The following is a 24064-nucleotide window of genomic DNA, read 5'->3' on the forward strand; positions in this document are numbered from 1 at the left end:
GATTGTTGCTCTTAGAACCTGTGCTATTGGTGTTCTGTTCAGGAAGTTGTCTCCTGTACCAATGAGATCTAGGGTCTTGCCCACTTTTTTTTCTAACCGATTTAATGTGTCTGGTTTTATGTTGAGGTCTTTGATCCACTTGGACTTTAGTTTGGTGCAGGGTGATAAGTATGGATCTATTTGGATTTTTCTACATGTAGACATCCAATTAGACCAGAACCATTTGTTGAAGATGCTATCTTTTTTCCATTGTATGGCTTTGACATCTTTGTCAAAGATCAGGAAATGGGACCTCATGAAACTGAAAAGCTTCTGTAAAGCAAAGGACACCATCATCAAAACAAAACGAATGCCTACAGATTGGGAAAGAATCTTCACCAACCCTTTATCTGACAGAGGGCTAATATCCAGTATATATAAAGAACTAAAGAAGCTGAAAAGCAGCAAACCAAGTAATCCAATTAAAAAATGGGGAACAGAGCTAAACAGAGAATTCTCTGTAGAGGAATATCGAATGGCAGAGAAACACTTAAAGAAATGCTCAACCTCATTAGCCATCAGGGAAATGCAAATCAAAATGACACTGAGATTTCACCTTACACCCATCAGAATGGCCAAGATGAAAAACTCAAGGGACAACACATGCTGGAGAGGTTGTGGAGAAAGGGGAACCCTCCTCCATTGCTGGTGGGAATGTAAACTTGGACAACCACTCTGGAAATCAATCTGGCACTTTCTCAGACAATTAGGAATAGTGCTTCCTCAAGATCCAGCTATACCACTCCTAGGCATATACCCAAAAGAGGCACAAGTACACAATAAGGACATTTATTTGCTCAACCATGTTTGTAGCAGCCTTATTTGTAATAGCCAGAAGCTGGAAACAGCCCAGATGCTCCTCAACTGAAGAATGGATGCAGAAATTGTGGTGAATCTACACAATGGAATATTACTCAGCAATGAAAAATGAGGAAATCATGAAATTTGCAGGTAAATTGTGGGACCTGGAAAGGATCATCCTGAGTGAGCTGTACCAGAAGCAGAAAGATACACAAGGTGTCATATAGACATGTAATATAGGATAAACCTACTAAAATCTTTACATCTAAAGAAACTAATCAAGAGAGAGGACCCTGACTAAAATCCTCAATCCTCACCCCGAAAGGCAAAGAGGATGGACATCAGAAGAAGAAGAAAAGAGGAAACAATCTAGGAACCTGCCACAGAGGGCCTCTGAAAGGTTCTGCCCTGCAAACTATCAAAGCAGACGCTGAGACTTATGGCCAACTATTGAGCAGAGTGCATTGAATCTTATGTAAGAAGTGGGAACTAGTAAGATCTGGAGAGGACAGGAACCCCACAAGGAGAGCAACAGAACCAGAAAATTTGAACACAGAGGTCTTCCCAGAGACTCATTCTCCAACCAAGTACCATGCATGGAGATAACCTAGAACCCCTGCACAGATGTAGCCCATGTCAGTTTAGTGTCCAAGTGGGTTACATAGTATGGGAACAGGGACTGCCTCTGACATAATCTGATTGGCCTGCTCTTTTATCACCTCCCTCTGAGGGGGGAGCAGCCTTACCAGGGCACAGAAGATGACAATGCAGCCATTTTTGATGTGATCTGATAGACTACAATAAGAAGGAAGGAGAGGAGGACCTCCCCTATCAGTGGACTTGGGGAGGGGCATGCATGAAGAAGGGGGGGAGGGTGGGACTGTGAGGGGAGGAGGGAAGGGCTTATGGGGGGATACAAAGTGAATAAAGTGTAATTAATAAAAAATATGAAACAAATAAGAATAGTGTTAATATCTTTATAGTAAACTTATCTACCCATTTTCCATTCTCATATTTCCTTTGTTTTGTCACTTAAACATTTGAAAGCTTAAAAAAAAAAACTGGTTCAAAGTGGAATCAGGGCTAGACAGATAGCTTGTCTGTGAAGAGCTCCTGCTGCCCTTCAACAGAACACTCAATTTCCATTTCCAACATCCACATAAGGAAACTCACAACTGTCTGTAACTCCAGCGCCAGACCTGGAACCTTCCTTTGAAATCTGTGGACAAGTGCACCCATTTAACATAAATTACGCAAATGCACATACATACTAATTAAGATAATTATAGATAGATAGATAGATAGATAGATAGATAGATAGATAGATAGATAGATATAGATATATATAACTAATTACCTTAATCTTTAAAAATTAAGCAATATAATTAGGCTATTGATTTCATTTTAAATGTGTAGGACAATTAGCTCAGATTATAGAATTTTGCCTTATTTGAAATATACTCTGAGCTACAATGTCTAGAATTTTGGTATGAGGTTTAAGAAGTTACTTACATTTTATTATTAGTGTAAATCTATTCTTGTAATTTAAATGTGGAATTCTTCCCCTACAGACATGCACACCTGCTTTTTTGTGAGAATACATGGGATCCCTCTAGAGGCCCTCTTTGAAAGTTTACCTTTAAGAAATGAAGCCTAACTGAAGGAAATGGGTCAAAGAGGTGGCGAATTGGGCCTTGGGCTTCATAGCCATGTCCCATTCAGTCCTCGTTCCTGCTTCTCTGTCCACCAAGACGTAACCAACACAGATCCAGACCTACCACCACCAAACCTTCCCTGCCAAGATGTGTTGTTCTCTTGAACTGTGAGCCACTAAGCTGCTCCTATGTGCTATTTAAGACAAAGCAACATAAAAGCAATAAACATATTTTATTACCTAAAATCCCACAAAAGAGTTGGATGATTAATTCTGTAACCACAGTTTAAAACGTACGTACAAAATTTAAAAAGTAAGTGTTCTTACATGTTCCATATTTAAACAGTCAAAATAAGTTAATTTAATAATAATCAAGGAATAAATGGAAAACATTTTAATATTTTTATGTTATTACATTCACTAATTTTAAAACAAATGAAGGATTAGATAAAGCAAAAGTCTGTAACTTTAGCTAATGGTTAAAACATAAATACTAAATAGGAAATCTCATTTTAGATTTAGTTTGCAATAAAAATACAAAAGGGAATTTTTATAAATACTTCTTATACAAATTTTTACATGATTGGAGTCAGGGTTTATAAGATGGAGGCTAGTTTGTTGACTGAATGAATATTTTTAATTAATTTTTATTTTATTTTTATTAATTACAGTTTATTCATTTTGTATCCCAGCTGTAGCCCACTCCCCCATCCCCTCCCAATCCCACCCTCCCTCCCTCTTTTTCTCTTTTTCTCCCTCTTCCCCAGTCCAATGATAGGGAAGGTCTTCCTCCACTTCCATCTGACCCTAGTCTATCAGGTCTCATCAGGACTGGCTTCATTGTCTTTTCTCTGGTCTGGTAAGGCTGCACCCCACAGGGAGGGAGGTAGTCAAAGAGCGAGCCACTGAGTTCATGTCAGAGACAGTCCCTGTTCATATTACTGGGGAACCCTCTTGGACACTGAGCTGCCATGGGCTACATTTGTGCAGGGGTCTAGGTTATCTCTTTACCTGATCCCTGGTTGGAGTATCAGTCTCACAAAAGACCCCTATGCCCAGATTTTTTTCATTCTGTTGCTCTCCTTGTGGAGTTCCTGTCCCCTCCAGGTCTTTCTATGTCCCATTTCTTTCATAAGATTCTCTGCCCTCTGCCCAAAGTTTGGCCAGGAGTCTCAGCATATGTTTTGATGCTGAATGAATATTTAAATAAAAGCATGCTCCTGTAAAGAAATCAAAACCTAGGAATACAGTAGCTAAATAATTTAGATCTTTTCATCAGAAATTACATACATGTTAACATGGATGGCATTTTTACCATATATAAATATTCATACAGAAACTACCTTGTAATTGTCACTGAAGTTATTTCATGGGAACTAATCTTCTTTTATGTGGGAAATATAAAAGCTTGGTGATCTGTAGTGTTTCTTTTTAGCTTGTTCTTTTGCTATGAGTGTCATATTAGAACTCACTGTGTCTGCTAGTTTACAGCAAGTGTTCTGGGTAGCCAGTTTGCATCTCCTCTAGCCCTCGCTTCGTATGGCTATCAAAACAGCAGACAAGGCAAGCAAGCAAAGATTATAACTTAATTATATCTGTTCATATCCCTAAATTAATAGATTCAATGTTTTTAATATTAATGGGTCTCCCTTACCCCTGCATAAGATCAGAAATACAATTAAAACAGAACATAAAACTACTAGACCATCACACTTCCACTTTATCTTTAAGACAAAAATATGAAAATTTCAATTATTATTACAACCCAACTATAAAATTATAAACTCACTAACCTGGAAAGTGGAAGCAGATACTATCAGTTGCTTAGTCAACAAGAAGAATTGAAATATGTTCCTAGGAGGTTAGAGAAGTGCTTTTTAGAATTCAAGGTTAAGTGTTCATTATTTTTCCTGTCGCTTTCTTTTCTTTTCTCACCATAGAGAATCTGATTCAAAATCATTTTCAAAGCAAAAGCTTGCCTGGGTCAAACAAGAAGAGAAGAATTACTCATTTCAAAAGTGTAGTAGGCATTTTTTAAAAGTTCAGCTGGGAGAAAAGGGCATATGTAACTCCATTAGATAATTGTTATCTTCAAATAAGTAATGGAAAAATAGCAAAGTTGATTTTATATCAAATGCTATTCGTGAAACCATGGCAATGCCTGCCTAGGTATTCCTACCAGAAGCACACTCATTTCAATCATTCAGCCCAAATCTGTCCTTATGAAGCAATTGAGAATGTTTTTCATTCAGGCAAGGATTTTATTCATTTCTAGAATTACAGGGGCTATGTGTTAAAATTAAAAAAAAAAACTTTAGCACATAAGTAGGTGGCTATCATAGCTCCCTCCAGTGATTTCACTATGAGAACTCAGTCAGTCAGACGCTCTTGGGGATTCAGTCATCACATCTAACATACAGGATTAATTTCTTGCCACCCCAAGGCCATGAAGCAAGATGGGATTGATGCCAATCTTTTCAAAGTTTTAGGTCAATAATCTGTCATAATCATTCTCTCTCCTCTATCTCTCTATCTCTCTCTTTCTCCCCCTTATCCACCCTACACACTCACAACTGTATCAATCCTTGGGCAGTCTATTTTAGAAAAAAATCAGCAGTGTGTATTTATTTTATAAAAGAACACCATCGGCTCACAAGCTCTGAGTTTTCTTGGATGTTAATAGTCAAATTGAAGTCCTGTGTGAAATGGAAAGTAGTGATTTTCAGTAATATAGTGGAAGTCACTCATTCTCTAAAAAAAAAGAAAGAAAGAAAAATTAAATAACTACAGTTACTGTAATATTCAAAGATCTAAAATAAAACAAACAAACATATAACCTAAAAGTTTGCAGATATTCTTGATCTATAAAGGTAATATATAAACGTGTGTGTGTGTGTGTGTGTGTGTGTGTGCTCGTGCGTGTGTGTGTGTGTGTGTGTGTGTGTGTGTGTGTGTGTCTGAACTCATTCATGTCATAACGCTGAGGAAGAGGCGATGCATCCCTGTGATTCTTTGTTCTAGTCATGTATGTTACATTCCATTTGTATAGCAAGGAGCCTTATTTTTGGACTGCTTACAGCTGGACTTTCCAACTAGAAAATCCTGGATGTCATTAGCTGGCTTGAGTGCCTGAGTTCATATTTCATTGCCTTCATAGTCTACTATGTAGAGTAATTTTGTGTAGCTAAGGATGAATTTTATGGTGTTTTTCTAAAACTCCTAATTATAAGGTAAAGTGCAATGACTTCTTAAAGTTATAACCCCAGCTTTTGATTTATTTTACAAGCCTTTCCTTGCTGTTCTTTGCTAAATAGACATTCTTTGTGTTTTATTAGAGATTTCTCCCATTGCATCATGCTCTCGGTGGAATGGCAGCCTATATTTTATTTTACTTCTGCTATTAATTACCTGTGACCCTGTATCATGTTTCCCACAGACCCATTTATCATAATGGTGCCTGTTGGTGTCCCGACAGTGAGCGGCCTCTCACAGTTTCCATTGGAAAACCCACTTCTCCAGGGCTTTTGAGTCAGCAGTAAAACTGTGCTTTGAGTCATACATGCTGAAAGCACATGGAATGATCTATGGATCACTTTGCTTTTAGCTCCAACAGACATATTTGGAAAAACTATGATTTCAAATTTTATGTACATGTACATTATGGCAGAACTTTAAAAAAATAATATAATTTACAAAAATATTTATTGATCCATGGAAATATACTTCTGTAGGATTAATAGATAGTTCTGCAAGAGAGCTATTAATGATAGGCATATTTTTGTGGAGGTTTTTCTATTTTAATTTCACAAAAAATACGAATGATTGCTACCTTTCTGGGGAATTTTGTAATGTGCCTGTCATTATGTAAAAACCCCGGAAAATATCCTTCTCATGATAGAGAACTGATCTTCTAAAACATTTTAAGAGTTACCTAGGGAGTTGCTCATTAGAAAATCTTCAAGTGAGAACTGTGTTTACATGACATTTTCTAATTCATAAGGGGAGAGTTTTTATAATATTAATAACACAAGAGCTATTAAAATACCCGTAAGTGCAGTATTAGTTGTGTTTTCATTTTAAAAATGTGAAGTCTGGTAAGTATTAATTTCAAATAAAAAAAAACAGCTAAACTTAAGTATGTCTCAAATACTATTAAAGAAAGAAAGAAAATAAGAAAGAGAAAGAAAACAATAAAGAGAAAGACAGAAAAGAAAAGAAAAAGGAAAAGAAAAGAAGGGAAGGGAAGGGAAGAAATGGCGTCGAGGTTGAGGCAGCAGGAGCGTGAAGTGGCTGACCACATGACAGCCATGATCAGGCAACAGAAAGGATCTAATGCGATACTAGCACTTCTCACACTGTGTCATTTCATATGGTTCACAATTTCACGCACAGGGAACGGTCCCAAGACTGGACTTATTGTATTAATTACTACAACCAAGATAAACTTCCACAACATGCACAGAGGTCAGTTTCCCAAGGGAGTCTAGACTCTATCAAGGTGTCAGTTGTCACTAACCATTAACTATCACAACCACTGTCCAGTCTCTAGAACTCCATCATCCTGAAGAAGAACTCACAACAATAAGTCCCTATTCTCTTCTCACCTGGCTTCCTGTAACCAACTCTATGCCTTTGACTTTTTTACTATAAATATTCATTATAGTCCCTTGTCCACACCTTCCCTTCTCGTATCTAATTTGTTTTACTTGGAATGTTTCTCAACTTCAAATTGACTGCAGCATATATGAGAATTTCAATGATTTTATGGCTGACAAATACCGTAATTTGTTATTATTCTCCAATTCATTTATCTGTTCATCTGTTCATAAATATTGAGTTCTACCTTGTAACCATTGCTAAAAGAGCATATGCTAAACCAATAGATCAGTGTATCTCTCAACCCCCACCAGAGAAGCTTTTTTTTTTTAAGTAAATAGTAATTAACAAAGAGACAAACAGCTAAACAACGTGCGGGAAGTAAGAAACTTTGGAGTTTCCATTCCCAAGTGGCATAGCTTTATCAAATTCCTCACCTAAAACCTCAGGGACCTATGCAGAACAGGTAGTAGAAAGATCGTAAGAACCAAATGTGGTGGATGACTCCAAGGAATTACTTCCAAAGAAACAATAGGATTCATAAACTTATGAATTCATAGACACGCTGACAGCACACATATCACCTGCATAGTTTCAAACCAAAGTCGCAGCACTGAGAAGGAAAGGTTGAACTGCAGACCCACCCCACCTGAAAGCTTTTGCAATTGATGCCTTCTGGAAAAGGAAGCTCAATTTTCTCCAAACGGATACCACTAGGTGCTTCAGCCATACTCCCTAGCAGGCCCAGGCATAAGAGGAGTTGGCCAACATGAACAGACTCCATACATTATTTGGAGGTTTTGTTTTGTGGGGGAGAAGTGTGTGTGTCATTTTGTTTGGGTATTTTTTTGTCTTTGGTGATTTTGTTTTAATGTTAATGTTTGTCTCTTTTTCTTTGAGAGACAGAATATGAAGCTGGGTGAGGAGGAAAGTGAAAGGGGTCTGGAAGCATTTGGGGAAGTGAAAAGACTATGATCAAAATGTATTGTGTGGGAAAATGTTTAAATAGAAAAAGGAATGACACTATTAACTAATAGGCAAGTAATGTTTTGACTCTCTAAAGGATAAATTACTAAGGTATTAGGTATACCCATGTCTATTCAAATACCTTCTGTATTTTTATTAAAATTTTTACGATTTACTTATGTATAGAGACAGATTTCACTGTGTAGAACCCTAGCTGGCCTGGAACTCGTGATGTATAACAGGCTGGCCTACAGCTCACAAATATCCACCTTCCTTTACCCGCCCCCCGCCACACACGCACCTGGAACTAGAAGCGTAAGCCGATACACCTGCATCTTTATCGGTTTTTAATTGTGTTGCTATCTGTTTGTCACTGAGTAGTAGATTTTCTTTATGTAATCTAGATATACATTCCTTATCATGATTTGCAAATATATTTTCTTATTTCTTGAGTTATCTTTCCAGTTTCTTGCTGACACATTTTGAAGTACAAATCATAAATTTTAATTAAATCTGACTTTATCATTAACTTTCTTTAGTTGTTTGTGCTTTTGATTCAATTCAAAAAGTATGAGCTTAGAATCATAGACATTAACTTTTATGTTTTTTTTTTAACATTTTTTAGCTTTAGCTAATATATTTATTTAGAGATCCCTGGCCTTTTTTGAGTAAGTTGTCTGTAATGTGAAAAACCGGACCAAATGTATTCTTTTGTGTGTGGTTGTGTAATGCTTCATTGTGATAGTTTACAGACTATCCCTCATGCCCACGGCCTCAAGTGTCTAGACTGAGGACACTACATATACACCAGGAGATTATAGACAGTATCCCATCATGCAATGAGCTCTCCAGGTAGGAAAATGTCTGCCAAGAAGACACCATAGTGACTGAAGAGAGCAGGAAAGAAGACTGCATTTATTATGCTTGTTCCATCAGGCTGGGTTTAGGGTACCTGTGCAAGCTCTGAACTTTACCCCAGTACCAAAGGTAAGAGAATCAGGACCTTCTCACCAGCTCACTCAGCTGTGAGGCAAAAGAAGAAAACAGCAGAGTAGGCTTAAACCCTATTGGGAACCAAACATTAAAACTGAAGTCACACTCTTTATTAAAACAATCCACAATTGGGAAACACCACAAGCCATATAACAAAGTCAAATCTTATAAATAGCATATACAAAGAGCTCTTTAGGTGCAGCTTATAAAAAGACGACCTAATTTAAGCATGGCAAGAGGGATCTTAATAGATGTGTTTACACACAAGATTGGCAAGTGCCTCAGAAACATGTGACAATATGTTTAGTGTCATTAGCCTCTAGATAAACAGAACTCAAAACTAATGCACTCTGACTTCACAGTCTCTAGGATGGCAGCTTGAGGTTTTAAGAAGGAACAGGTAATAAGTAACAAACGGTGATGATGGAATGGAGAATTGCAATCATCATACATGACTATGGTGTCTCAGGTAGGACGATTATACTACAAAGCAATTTGGCAGTCTGCAGAAAGTAAAACATGACCAGCAAGTTGTACATTCCTAAGTGTAGATCTGAAAACATGTGTGCATACAAAAACCTTGTGTATGAATGTTCAGAGCGCCAAGAAGTAAAAAGTAATAAGAGTCCCCATCACCTGAGTGACACAATCTATGTTTGGCGTTAAATGTCTTTGAGCTATATAAAGGCACATTGAAGTGATACAAGTAATGACATGAGTAAATCATGACATTTTCATACTATAAACTAACACACTCAGAGAAGGCCAAGTGTTTCATGATTCCATTCCCATGAAATGTCCAGAAGAGCTGAGCGCATGCAGGCAGAAAGTAGAAATGGATGTCTTAGAATGTGCCTCAGGGAAGTTGCAAGTGGCTGTCTAATGATGTAGGACTTGTGTTTGAGGTATCTAAGTTAGAAGTTGGTAATGCTTGTACAACTATGAATATACTAACGTCTGTTCAATAGTATATTTTATGTATCAGATTGTACAGTGTGTGGAACAGATATCATAATAAAGCATACACATTCACATTCTAAGAACCCCAAATCTCATAAAGTAATGATTATTAATGCCTTTAAATATTATGTACATCTTAGACACCATTTATCTTATTCTTATGTTTGAACATAATTATCGTATAGAGTAATTATAGGAGTGATAACAACTTGAAGAACGTAAACTTCAACCAAAGATCTAAATTTCAGCTTTTCCTCTGTAATATGTTGAGTTGGGCTAACATTGCTTCTCCTCAGGAAAGTCCTGTTTTCCATTGTTCTACTGCCATTTCATATAAGGCTTTTGATTGGAAAAGCCATCTTTGTCTTTTGAAGCTTCGAGAGTAATGTTCACAGTCTTTTCCTCTCAGAAGCAAGCCCAGGGAGTCTGGGCAGATCATGTTTAGTGATCTCTCACCAGGATGGTAGATTATACTGACAGGTTAGCATACCTATAAAGACTATTTTAAGTTAAATCATTTTGTAAGGAATCCATTTCAATGGGCCAAAAGATGGCTCGTTGGGTAAAGGTGCTTGCCATCATCCCTGCTAATTGTAGTTTCATCTCTAAGGCCCATGTGATGAAGGAGTACCAACTCCGAAAAGTGGTCCTCTACCTCCTTGGATGAGATGGCATGCACATACACTAAACAAATACAAGTTTTAATAACAAAATAAAGGATTTCCTTCAAACAAAACTATACAATGACACGTGATTACCTAGGATTAGAACAGAGAGGGAAGACGTGACTCCCATAATGTTCAGTGCAGAGCAATGGCTCTCCCAGGATGACCTTCCCACCATGGAGTACCTGACACTGTCTGGAGACATTGTACCTCATCACAGTTTAGAAGGTGGACTCTCCTTCTGACATCAGTGGAAAAACAACAGTGAACTTGCTAGCTATCCTTAATGACCCTGAATAGGTCGCTGTAACAGCTATATGATACAAAATTCCTAGAGTGATATGCTTAAGAAGCTCTAAGACAGTTTATATTTTCAAAGGAGGCACGGAGAGTGAATGTGTGAGTCTAATCTAAGTTAATCAAACTGTGTATGTGTGAGTGTCTGTCTATCTATCTATATCTATATCTATATATATAGATAGATCTATATCTATATCTATATCTATATATACATATAGATAGATATAGATATAGATGTATAGATATATTATGGTAGTCATTGTGGTCAATAGTATTGGTGGAAATAAAAAAGGAGGAATGCTGGACGTTCGAAGTGTAGTGTAAATCTAACCTAGCATCAATGCGGCTGTCTTCATACTCTCCGTTGGTAGTAACAACACAGCACAGCTCAAGTTTATGCGAAAGCAAAGTTCAGCCTATGAGGCATTTGGACATAAAGGCATCAAAGTGTGGTTTCCATATGTCAATCTCCTTATATTATAGCTGTAAACAATAGTCGTTTTTTCCTCCTTGTTCCTTTATTTTGCTTCTAAGGGCTTCTACTTTCTTATTTATTCTCACTACAGAAGCAAAGATAACATCACAGGAATAACAATTTCCCCACACTGAAAATTAAATGAAGTGTCAAAAATTTAGCACAATATCAATACTCAAAATATTACCCAGAATATTCTGCCGTACTAAAAATAAGTCATATAACAAAAATGTTGTTAAATTTTAATACCATAATAGTATCTAGCAGAACAAATGTCAGTTCACTCTATTTTTCTACACAAGCAAAAATGAAATTGTAGTTTAAATTCTTGCCCTTTTGCTAGCTTAATATATACATTTCTTATGTGCTTTTTACTGATATGAGGTCTATGTTATTTGAGAATCTTTATCCTGTACGTCAATTTTATAGACTTTCTAAAAAATAGTTGCCTAGAAATACCTGCTTACCAGCAGTTTGCAAATAAGTGCTTATAACCAAGAATGAAACTGTCAGATCATTTAACATGGAGAATCTTTTTTTTTTCCCTCAAACACCAATCTGTCCGGAGCTACCCAATATGAGAATGCATATTATAGCAGATTATGTTCATGTGTCATAGAGAGACCGACTTGTCTACTTAAATCCAATAAGGACTCTGCATCTTCCATTATTTTTGAACCTAAGGCATAATAAGCTCAAAAAACCAGAGGCAGTGCCAAACGTAGGGCTGCTCAGCAACTGTCTCAAGTGGGGTTAGTTGAATTCTGATCAACAAAGCTTCATTAAATCAGTAAAAGTAAGTACTTTTTAAACCTATAATAAAACCCAGTAATACTTAGAGTCCATACATTTATTTTCATCAATCGTTTGTTGTAAATCTATTACCACCATAAATACCATACGGCTTAAAACAAATACCCATTCTTTTTTTTTTCCATTCTTTCTTTATGGAAAAGAGCACAAATGTTAGCAGACTCATTCCTGAGGGTTGATGACTCCCTCCCTTTTCTTTCCAGTTCAGGCACCATCATGGTGAAGCTGATTTAACACATCCTGGAACTGCTGTGGCTTTCTGGAATCACAGTGAAGCTTATTCTGTTAGATAAAAGCCATAGCCACAAATACCTCATACCCATGATTCATTTTTTATTTAGCTTAACCTTACACCAAGACATCAGTCACTCGTGACTACAAAGGCTTCTGTCTTACCTGTATTTCTTTAACCAGTTATAACTTCTTAGTCGCCATTGATGGGTTAAATGAATCCTCTATTTAAAATCATTTAACTTTTCAAAAATCAAATTTCTAACTGTTTTGAAAACTGTATTTTGAGGACAAATTAGGGATGGAGAAATGTATTATTTTTTGTTGTGAAGGGATTCTTCTGGTGATGAAGACGATATGTTGGTTATTGTTCTTATTATTTTTAATTTATTTTGAGATTATGCTTTAAGTAAGTGTATAAATGATGCATAAGAATATTTGTGAACCAACATAGTATCTGCAATTCTTAGGATAAATTATATCACTTCATTCAAGAAAATTAGCTGTAGCTCATCTTATTCTCTATAGAATTGAAAAGTGTTGATAGACCTTGCTGTTAGGAGAGTGGAGCTGGCTGGACTCTTCTACTAGAACCATTAAATATTTAAATATCTCATTTATTTGGAGTGTAGAGTGAAAGATTCCAGTCTCCATGTGAGATATTTAAAAAAAAAAAACTTTTTGTTTGTCTTTGCAATTTAAAGTTCACAAAGTCCTCATCATCCATGGAAAACAAGCAGATAAAGCGACTTAACTTGCTTATCTGTAAGGGAGTTATACTAAGAGATGAGAAATCAAATTCTATTTCCAACACTGACTAGAGCCCATCTTTTACTTTGGGCATGCAGAGATTTGAAAAGTAGAACAAACTTTGATCTTATGCATTTTCTAAGCATTACAAGGAAGAAAATTAGAGATTCATTTTGATGGTATTTTTCTGTTATTGTATTCTGCCAAAACCTCAGGCTGTCACCTTCAATAATAACTAATGGCATTGAAAGAAGTTGCACATTCCAGAATCCATTTGACAAATGATTGTCTGATGAAACAGAAACCTCAAAAAGAAAGCTTCCCACAAAACCACTGGCTTTCTAATTCTAGAATATAGAGATAAAGCAGCCATTATCTATAGTTTATGTAAATTGTGTGTATTTTTATCTTCTGATTGTTTTATGGGAAAGTAGTCTAAAATATAAATTTAAGGGCTTGGGAGAAATTGAAGCACACCCACTGTTCTCACACTCTTTATGCCTGATTACCCTTCAGTCATGTTTTAACTCCCCGAGTGTCTGCACCCTTTAATCCAGTATAATAAATCACAAAATGATTTTTCTCTGTGAGACAAACGGGGCATTACTTGAAATGCTAGCACACTACTGAAATGGTGGGGAAGGCTGATGCAATTATCTAGAAGGTCTATTTATTCTTTTTCCATTCCTCTGTACACGAAGAAGAGAATTATTATTCAGCACAGATACTGTCAGAACTGCATCAAGAGGAAGATTAGAAAATACTGATTTATAACAAGAATTATGGGGAGCCTAAGAAATTCAGATTAAATGACTTTAAGTCTTTGTTTTCTCTATTTTTAACTAAACTATAGTCTTTGCTACCTATTGTTTCCAGTCACATAATAGTTAATATCATATTAGGATTTTCACTATTTATGTCTGTCTCCACGTCTACTCCAACTATATAACTTTGCATTCAGTTGCTGTATTATCTTTGAAGCAAGAGAATTCTAATATGTAGGCATATAAATCATTCTGTTGCATGATAAATGTGCCATAGAACATTAGGTCCCATGTCCAGGGAGTGAAATGAATAGCTTTGGAAGGGTTGCATGCTCTTATAACTTATAGAAACAGTGAGAGCTGAAAGTCCTTATCTGTTATTTTTATCCTTTCAATATAAGTAAAGTTTGCCTGCTTCCCTGAAACACACAAACTCAATTGTTAAACATTTTATTAATTTCTTTCAATAAATAAGCCAAGTGGAAAATACTACAGATTGGAATTCATACAAGCAGACTGACACACAAATCTGCTAAAACATACATCACATTTTATTCTAATTACTGACATATCTTTTTTTTTTTTTTTTTTTTTTTTGGCTATTAGCTTTTAGGTGCAGAATAATTTGTTAGAAGAGCAATACTATATTGCCAATCTGGTTATTTTGAATTGAATAGAAAACATCAGCATTGTATATTGTTCTTCATGTAACCTGTCGAAAGAGACAGGCAGTGTGTAACAGGTGCAGGAGTTCGTACAATAGACATATGCACATGTTCCCTGAATACTAATTACCACCCAGCATACCAGCAAGTGAAAACACAGATGGGGAAGGGCGTAACACCCGTGAGGAGTATCAGTAACTCTTGGGAGCCCCTTGGTTCCAGGCAAATCCCATTACCATGTGAGTATCTTCTGATCTGCTTGTTAAAACTGCTCACCCAATTCTTTGACATCTATTAATTTCATTTATAATGATCCGAATTGAAGCATAGATCCATAAGCCAATGGAGACTGACCTTTTCCAACAATAGGGGAAGTAGATCTTAAAACATGCTGGTTAAACCCGTACCGTAGCTAGTCAACTCACAGTATTCAGAAGTCAGCAAGTAGGGCTTTGGAGAGAAGGCTCAGTGACTAGAGAATTCATTGTGCAAGCATGGTATGAATGTCTCAGTTCAGATTCCGGCACCCAAGTTTGTTTGTTTGTTTGTTTTTTTCCTTTTAATGTATTTATTTATTCACGTTATGTACCAATCATAACCCCCTCCCTCCTCTCCTCCTGGTCCCACCCCCAACCCTGTGCCCTTCTTCCTGCTATCCCCTCTCCCCTGCTTCTCAGAAAAGGGGAGCCCTCCCACCAACCACTCCAGCACAGCAAGTTGTATCAGGACTGAGTGTATCCTTTCCCCCTGTGGCCTGGCGAGGCACTCCCACCAGAGGGAAGCAATCTAAAAGCAAGCAACAGAGTCATGTTAGAATCTATCTCCTCTCCCCTTACAGGGAACCCATATGAAGACCAATCTGTTCATTTTCTACATCTCTGTAGGGTTGGCTAGGTCTAGTCCACGCATGATCCTCGGTGGTGCTTTAGGCTCCATGAGCCTCCCTCCCTGAGCCCTGGTTAGTTGTCTCTGTTGGTTTTCTTGTGGAGCTTCTGTACACACTGGATCCTGCTATCCTTCCCTAGACTCTTCCACAAGTCTCCCTGTGCTCTGCCCAATGTTTGGTTGTGAGCCTCAGCATCTGTTTCAATCTGCTGATGGGTGGAGCCTCTCAGAGGACAGCTATGTTAGGCTCCCATCTGCAAGCATAGCAGAGTATACGTACTAATGTAAGAGACTGGCTCTCTCTTATGGGGTGAATCTCAGGTTAGGCAAGGCATTGGTTGGACATTCCCTCAATCTCTGTCTTTATGCCTGCACATCTTGTAGGCAGGGTAAATTTTAGGTCAAAGTTTTTGGGGGTAGGTTGGTGTTCCCTCCCTCCACTAGGAGTAGTGCCACTTCATTCTCCATAAACCTTTCTACTAGGAATCTCAGCTAGAGTCACCGCCATATCCTCGCAGTAACCTACCCTGTCATCACAGAGATGCCCCCACCTATGGTTTCTCTTCTCTTGTAGTCCCTCTGTCATCCTGCCCCCACTCTCCTCAGTCTGATCTCCACCCTCACTTCTCTCTAGGCTCCCACTCTTGCTCTACTCACTCTCTTCAGCCACTTTCAATGTGTATTCTGTTTCCCCTTCTGAGTGAGACTTAAGCAACCTTCCTTGGGTCATTCTTATTAGTTGTATTCTTTGGGCCTGTGGATTGTAGTATGGTTAGCCTGTAAAACATAGCTAATATCCACTTATCAGTGAGTACATACCATGCATATCTTTTGGGGTTCAGGTTATACATGCATATCTTTTGGGGTTCAGGTTATATCACTTAGGATGATCTTTTCTAGTTACATCCATTTGCCTGCAACTTTCAAAGTGTTCTTGTCTTTAAAAACTGAGTAGTATCCCATTGTGTAAATGTAGCACAGTGTCTTTATCCATTCTTTGGTTGAGAGACAGCTAGGTTGTTTCCAGTTTCTGTCTATTATGAATAAAGCATCTATGAAGGTAGGTGAGCAAATGTCCTTTTTTTATGGTGGAACATCTTTTAGGTATATTCCCAGGAGTGGTATTACTGTGTTTTGAGGTAGAGCTAGTCCCAATATTCTGAGAAAGCACCAGATTTCCAAAGTAGTTGTATGAGTTACAAGTTTGCACTCACACCAGCAATGGAAGAGTGTTTTCTTTTCTCACATCCTCACCAGCATATGCTGTCACTTGAGTTTTCAATCTTAGCTATACTAACAGGTGTAAGATAGAATCTCAATACTTTTGATTTGCATTTCCCTGATGACTAAGGACAGTGAGCATGTCTTTAAGTGTTTCTTGGCCAGTCATGATTCCTCTGTTGAGAATTTTTAGCTCTGTACACCATTTATTTTCTGTTTTTTTTTTCTTGTTTACTTATTTTATTCATTTGACATCCTTATAGCTTCTTCCCTCCTCCCCTCCCAGCCCCATCCTTCCTCCCTCTTTCCTGCCCCTTTCCTCTCTCCTCAGAAAAGAGGAGCTCCCTTCCATCTACCCCAGCTCATCAAGTTGAACCAGAATTGAACTTGTCCTCTTCCCCTGTGGCCTGTCAAGATTGTCCCACCAGGGAAAAGTAATCTAAAAGCTAGCAAGGGAGTCTGTGTCCAATGCAGTCCCCACTTCCCTTACTAGAGTACCCACTTGAAGCCTAAGATGCCTGTCTGCTACATCTTTATAGGGGCCCTAGGTCCAGTTCGTGCATGGTACATAGTTGATGCTTCAGTCTCAGCAAACTTCTCTGGCCCCTGGTTAGTTGACTCTGGTTTGTTTGTTTGTTTGTTTGTTGTTGGAGAGTTGTTTGTTTGTTCTGTTTTGTGGAGCTCCTTTCACTTCCAGTTTCTTCTCTCTTTCCTCCCACTATTTTCCAAGAGTCGCTAAGCTTTGACCAATGTTTGGCTGTGAGTCTCAAGATCTGTTATGAGGCGCTGCTGGATAGAACCGCTCACAGGACAACTCTGACAGGTTCTTGTCTGCAAGCTTGGAAGACTATCTTCCATAATGTCAGAGGTTGGCACTTTCAGATAGGGTAGGTCTTTGGTTGGGCCAGACATCTGTTGGGCATTCCCTCAATCTCTGCTTTTTCTGCTCTATCTGTATCCCTGCACATCTCATAAGCAGGGTAAATTTTGGGTTAAAGTTTTTGTGGGTGGATTGTTTTTTCCATCCCTCTACTAGGAGACTAGTTTAGTAAAAGGGTGTCCTTTTCAGTCTCTGTGGCTTCTGCTACTAGGAGTCTTTGCTTGAATCCCCCTCATATCTGCCCCACTCTCTCCAATGGACAGATCATCAAGACAAAAAATAAATTGGGGAGTAAAAAATCAGCAGACAACATGAATCAAATGGTCCTAACAGATATCTATAAAACATTTCACCCAAACTCAAGAGAATAATCTCAGTACCTCACGGAAACTTTTCCAAAATTGACCATATACTCACTCACAAAGCAAGCCTCAACAAATGATATAAGAAGATGGAAATAACCCCAGAATTTTACCAGAACACCATGGATTAAAGCTGGAACTCAACAATAACAGAAATAACAGAAAGCCTACTAACTGAACAACTCCTTACTCAATGACCACTGGGTCAGGGAAAAATAAAGAAATTAAAGACCTTCTAGTATTCAATGAAAATGAAGGCACAACTTACCCAAACTTAGGGAACACAATGAAAGCAGCACTAAGAGGAAAGTTCATAGCACTAAGAGCCTTCAAAAGGAAATTGGAGAGATCCCATACTAGTAACTTAGCAGCACAAATGAAAGCTCTAGAATAGAAGGAAGCAAACACACCGAAGAGGAGTAGACCACAGGAAACAATCAAACTAAGGGATGAAATCAATAAATTGGAAACAAAGAGAATGATAGAAAGAATCAATGAAATCATGAGCTGGTTCTTTGATAAAATCAACAAGAGAGACAAACCCTTAGCCAAACCAACTAAAAGACAAAGGGAGAATATCCAAATTAACAAAATCAGAAATAAAAAAGGGACATAACAACAGATACTGAGGAAATCAAAAAAATCATTAGATCTTTCCTCAAAAGCCTATATTCCAAATAATTGAAAAAATCTAAAAGAAATTATTTTCTGCATAAATTTCACCTACCAAATCTAAATCAAGATTAGGTGATCAGTTTAAAACAAGCCTATAACCTCTAAGGAAATAAAAACAATCATCAAAAGTCTCCCAACCAAAAAAAAAAGCCCAGGTCCAGGTGGTTTCAGTGCAGAATTCTACCATATATTCAAAGAAGAGCTAATACCAATAGTCCTTAAGATATTCCACAAAATAGAAACTGAAGGAACGTTGCCAAATTCATTCTATGACGTCACAGTCACCCTGAAACCTAAACTATACAAAGACTCAATAAAGAAGGAGAATTTGACACCAATTTCCCTTTGTACCTTATTTTTTAATTGGACTATTTGGTTTGTTGCTTTTTAATTTCTTGAGTTATTTATATATTTTGGAAATTAGCCCTTTGTCAGATGTAGGGTTAGTGAAATTTTTTTCCCAATCTGTAGACTTTCATTTTGTTCTATTGACAATGTCCTTTGCCTTACAGAGGCTTTTCAGTTTCATGAGGTCCAATTGTGGATCTTAAGAGTCTGAAACATTGACTTTCTTTGCCAGTGAGTTAAAGGCTGATTCCCTTTCCTTTATTTATTTATTTGTTTCTTTAGTTACTTATTAAAATTTATTCACTTTGTATCTTAGCTGTAGCCCCTCCCCCCCGTCCCACCCACGCACCCTCCCGATTCTCCTGGTATGCCCCTTCTCTAGTCCACTGATAGAGGAAGACCTCCTCCCCTTCTATCTGACCCTAGCCTATCAGGTCTCATCAGGACTGGCTGCATCATCTTTCTCTGTGGCCTGCAAGGCTGCACCCCTACCCCCTCAGAGAGAGGTGATCAAAGAGCCAGCCACTGAGTTCATGTCAGAGACAGTCCCTGTTCCCATTACTATGAAACCCACTTGGAAACTGAGCAGCCTATGGGCTTCATCAGATTTAGTGTTACTATTTGAAAAAGGCTTTGATCCACTTGGACTTCAGTTCTGTGCATGCTGATAAATATAGGTTTATCTGTATTTTTCTACATATAGACGTCGAGTGAGACCAACACCATTTGTTGAAGATGCTTTCTATTTTTCATTGTATGGTTTTGTCTTCTTTGTCAAAAATCAAGTGTCCATAGGTGTGTGGGATTACTTCTGTGTCTTTGATTCATTCCATTGATCAACCAGTCTTGTTCTATGCCAGTACCATGCAGTTTGTACCTAAGTTTAACAGACAAACAGAAGAAGAAACTAGTCTAGCCACATGCTAGCATAAAGACAGCTTACTGGACATCAGCTCAACTGTAAGTGGAGTTAGAGACTCTCCCACAAAGGAATAAAGCAGGTAGTTTAAGGGCAAGAGAATGGGCATCCTCCTCCAGCCTTCACATGTGTGTGCACAGTCTAGAATGTACACACAGACACATGCTTTCACACTATATACATTCACAAAGGATTAAACACACAAATAAATCACTACAAATGGAATAATTACAGTTAAATAAGAAATGGTTTACATTTAAAATTTAAAGTACACATGCAAATCCTATACTTACCAACTTTTAACTCTAGCAACTATAAATGTTTTATTCCAAAATAAACCTTGATAACTCAACATAAAAAAATGGTTTCCTGCTAATAAAAGCATAGCAAAATATAGCCAAAAGTACCATCAATGTATTTTATATAGTTAATATAGCTTTCAAGTTACGTATGAAAAAGAACACAGTGATTCTGTTTTAATCTTAGAGCCAGTAATACTATAGTGATATGGGCCAATATATATGAATGGTGAGATCTCAAGCATGAACGTGAATGAATCTAGGATAAATGAGCTTTAGACATCATTGAATCCAATCGCTTTAATTGCACTAAACATTTAAATTGGCAAAAGCATTGGGACATTTGGATATTTAAGTAATTGTAGCAGAATCAGCATTGAAAACAAAGAAAAAAAATCCTCCTATATTAAAAAAAATCTATTTGGCAACAAAATTTGATCTGAGAACTAGTGTGTTGAACATATCTCCTGCTGACCCATCAAGATGATTTTGCTGTAGCTATAATCTAAATGACAGGAATAATGAAGCACCTCATTTGCATAGGAACACACCTGTACTTAAAGGGATTTGCAAACAAGACTGAATGTTTACACTGCCAAATATTATAGATGATGACATAGGATTGAAGAACCAAGCGATTCTTGTTAATGCTGAAATAGTTGAGCAATTCACTACTCATGGGTTTGACTTGTATTAAAGCCTGTTAAGTCTTCTGGTGGGAGTACTGGCATCAGGAAAGGAAACTGAGGCAGGGACTGCAGAATTACAATAAGGGACCAAAATCATGGTGTTCAATGATGTAAGGTAAAATGAGATTAAAACATCTTTAGCTTTTCAAAGAGAATCTCAAGGATTTCCACAACCTTTGGTCAAAGAGGCACTAAAGGGGTAGCTCCTAGAAGTCATTTGGCTGCATTCCATTGAATCAGGTATTATTATCTGAATATATGAGTTTAAATTCCTTTGAGGAAGCCATACTCCAGTACTCACAGATACCCAAGTAGCCATTTCTGGAGAATAGAGACAGGTTCTAGAACAAGAGTCCCTGGGTCCAATGCTGGCTTTTCAGCTATGTGACCACAAATCATTTTCCTGGACTATAGGAAAAGTGGATGGAGAGGTTGCCAGGCAGGGATAGGTTAACCTCTAGGTATGCAGTGGCATGCACAAGTAAGATTACAGCCTTCAGATTTTACTAATGTTTCTGATCTTCCCAGCAGAGGAGGTAAAAGCAGGTAAAAGCAGGATCCTTCAGGGCCCCCAATACCCACACAGTTTATGACAACAAGCCTCTCAACCACGGAAGAATAACAGTGACAACAACTAGCACAAATTTTATATTCTTTAAAACAGCTTGACAAAGTACACCAACCTAATTGTTTAAGTCGGTCTCCCAATGTCTTCAAGAAAGGAATGATTAAGTTTGTGATACCTGATAAAACAGGATCAGATGAATGGGGAGGAGGTCCCCCCTATCAGTGGACTTGGCAAGGGGCACGGTGGAGAGGAGGGAGGGAGGGAGGGACTGGGAGGGAATGAGGGATCGGGACACGGCTGGGGTACATAGTTAATAAAATGTAACTGATAAGGAAAAAATAAAATACGGAAAAAAAAAGAAAAAAAAATTCTAAACAACAACAACAAAAAAAAAAAGTTTGTGTTCTCATTCATTATAGATTTTGATAAGATGTTTTCTATGGCACCAGAGGACCTGGAACCATGAGGCTGATTTTCACTGTTGTTTTTAGCTCTCTTTCTTTCTGTAATGGGTACTCCTATGGACAGACCATCTTGGTTTCTAAATGTTCTACCTACACCTTAAAGATAAAACATCTTAGTGTTCCTCAAGGGCCTTGGATATTAGAGTAGCTATAAAAGCCAGACAGAAGTTCCAGGCTTTTACAATGTTTTGACTCCAGTGTCCTGAAGCACCATTTACAACTGGCTAACAGAAAACTATTGTCAGCCACACCCAGGAAAGTTGTTCTCATTTTCTGTGTTTGCATATGTAAGCTTGAGAGCCCTGTTTAGAACATTAGGTCATTCACTGAAGAAGGAGAAGAACAAGAGGTACGGACCTAATTGGTGTCTGCTTGAAACAAAAATGGGTGTCACAGGACTTTGGAAACCACTTCTGTGGTCTCTGTATAGTTTGTTCTTCCTGTCTGATACTAAGGTTTAAGCCAAAGCCAGATAGCCAGAATGGACAAACAGATGGAAAGAGAGAAAGAGAAGAAAACACTGTGACCTGCTAACACAAACGAGTGTTCATAGAGAGGAACATACACCCATAACTCATTGCCTTGGCCTTGGCAGTAGCTGTGGCTACAAAGCAACCCTCACTCTTAGACACATACCTATTGTGGGAGTTAGAGTGACAAAGCTGAATGAGTTCCTAGAAAAGTCTGCAACACTTACAAGCCTACTTCTCTTGCCTCACAAGGACCCGAACCATTCGATAAATGAGAATAAATGGTTGTACCTATATTTCTGTCTTATAAGCAATTCCAGAAGAATCCCTCATCTACCCCTGCAACCAGAAACATGCAGAAAAAGAACATAAGACCATGTACTCACCTTAGCTGACCCACATGACACAGAATGTCCACCATCAACCTCTTTTCAAGTAGGCATCTGTATACATCACAAAACAATGTCATGACAGACCAGAAAGATATCATAGCCTGATCAGAATTATAAAACTCAAATTATCCTAAAGACACATCCAGATGTCAGTTCCCCAAATAGTTACATATTGGTAAAAATAAATTTTGAGCATTAAACCTTAGGAAATTGCCATAAGGACATGCATCAACTGAAGAAATCACCATTCAGGAAACCCTTCTAAATTTTGATAAGAACAGTCAGAATGTGTGGCACTTGAGCCATGACCTAATCATCTTTGTTCCTGCTGCAATTCAGAGGAATAAATACAAGTGACCAGGGAATCTCCAAGCAGCCCCCACCCATGGCAGGAACTCTAAGCCCACAGTAGTCTAAGAATTGCAGATTCCTAACCATCGTCATCCTATATTGATTAAAGTTGAAACCGAAATAAGGATAAGAAGATAAAAGACAAGACCAACCAACCCCATCACTTCTCTGCTCACAATACAGAAAATCACTCTAAGGGAAGTGAGCTGCTAGGCCAGTTCCCAAGTCTGGAGCAGTGCCTATGAGTGGCGCACCAGCAAAAGGCATCAGAATCGAGTATCCCGAAGACCTCAGCAAAGGAATTAACTTTATGTTAGAATGAAGCTTTGAAAGCTAAAGACTATAAAGACTCTTGAAAACTACAAGGACTTGGAATAGCACCTAAAAACAGGAGTTTTATTATCCCGTCACAGCCAGCGTGTAAGCTATAGGAAATCAATTTAGCATAAAAGAGGGAAGGAATAATAAAATGGACTATTGGTCTATATGCGTAGTTTGAGAAAGAACAAGAGAAATTCAAGACACTGTCCCTTCCATGAAGAACGCAACATTATGCACGTGCCTTGCCACCTCTCTTGCTGATCGCATTAAGACTGGTGACATATTAGAATTCATTGTTGATCTATCTCATTTTCTGACCAGTGGATCCCCAAACACAGCGAGACTGGCCTCAGAGAGCGGAAGTACGTGAATGACTTCCACCCTTGCTCTGGGTAAATCACCTTATCCCTTATTTGGTGGACATTCTTTGGTGTTTGTTCACCCAGGATTCCAATATCTCCTGATCCATCAGAACATCCAAAAATATTAGTTACAGACTGTAAATTGCTGTAAAGCAATATTCTTTAAAAATCCCTCATTTCAAAATT

The sequence above is a fragment of the Psammomys obesus genome, unplaced genomic scaffold (assembly GCF_907164565.1).
Source record: "Psammomys obesus unplaced genomic scaffold, mPsaObe1.curated_primary_1811, whole genome shotgun sequence".
Classification (NCBI taxonomy): Eukaryota; Metazoa; Chordata; class Mammalia; order Rodentia; family Muridae; genus Psammomys; species Psammomys obesus.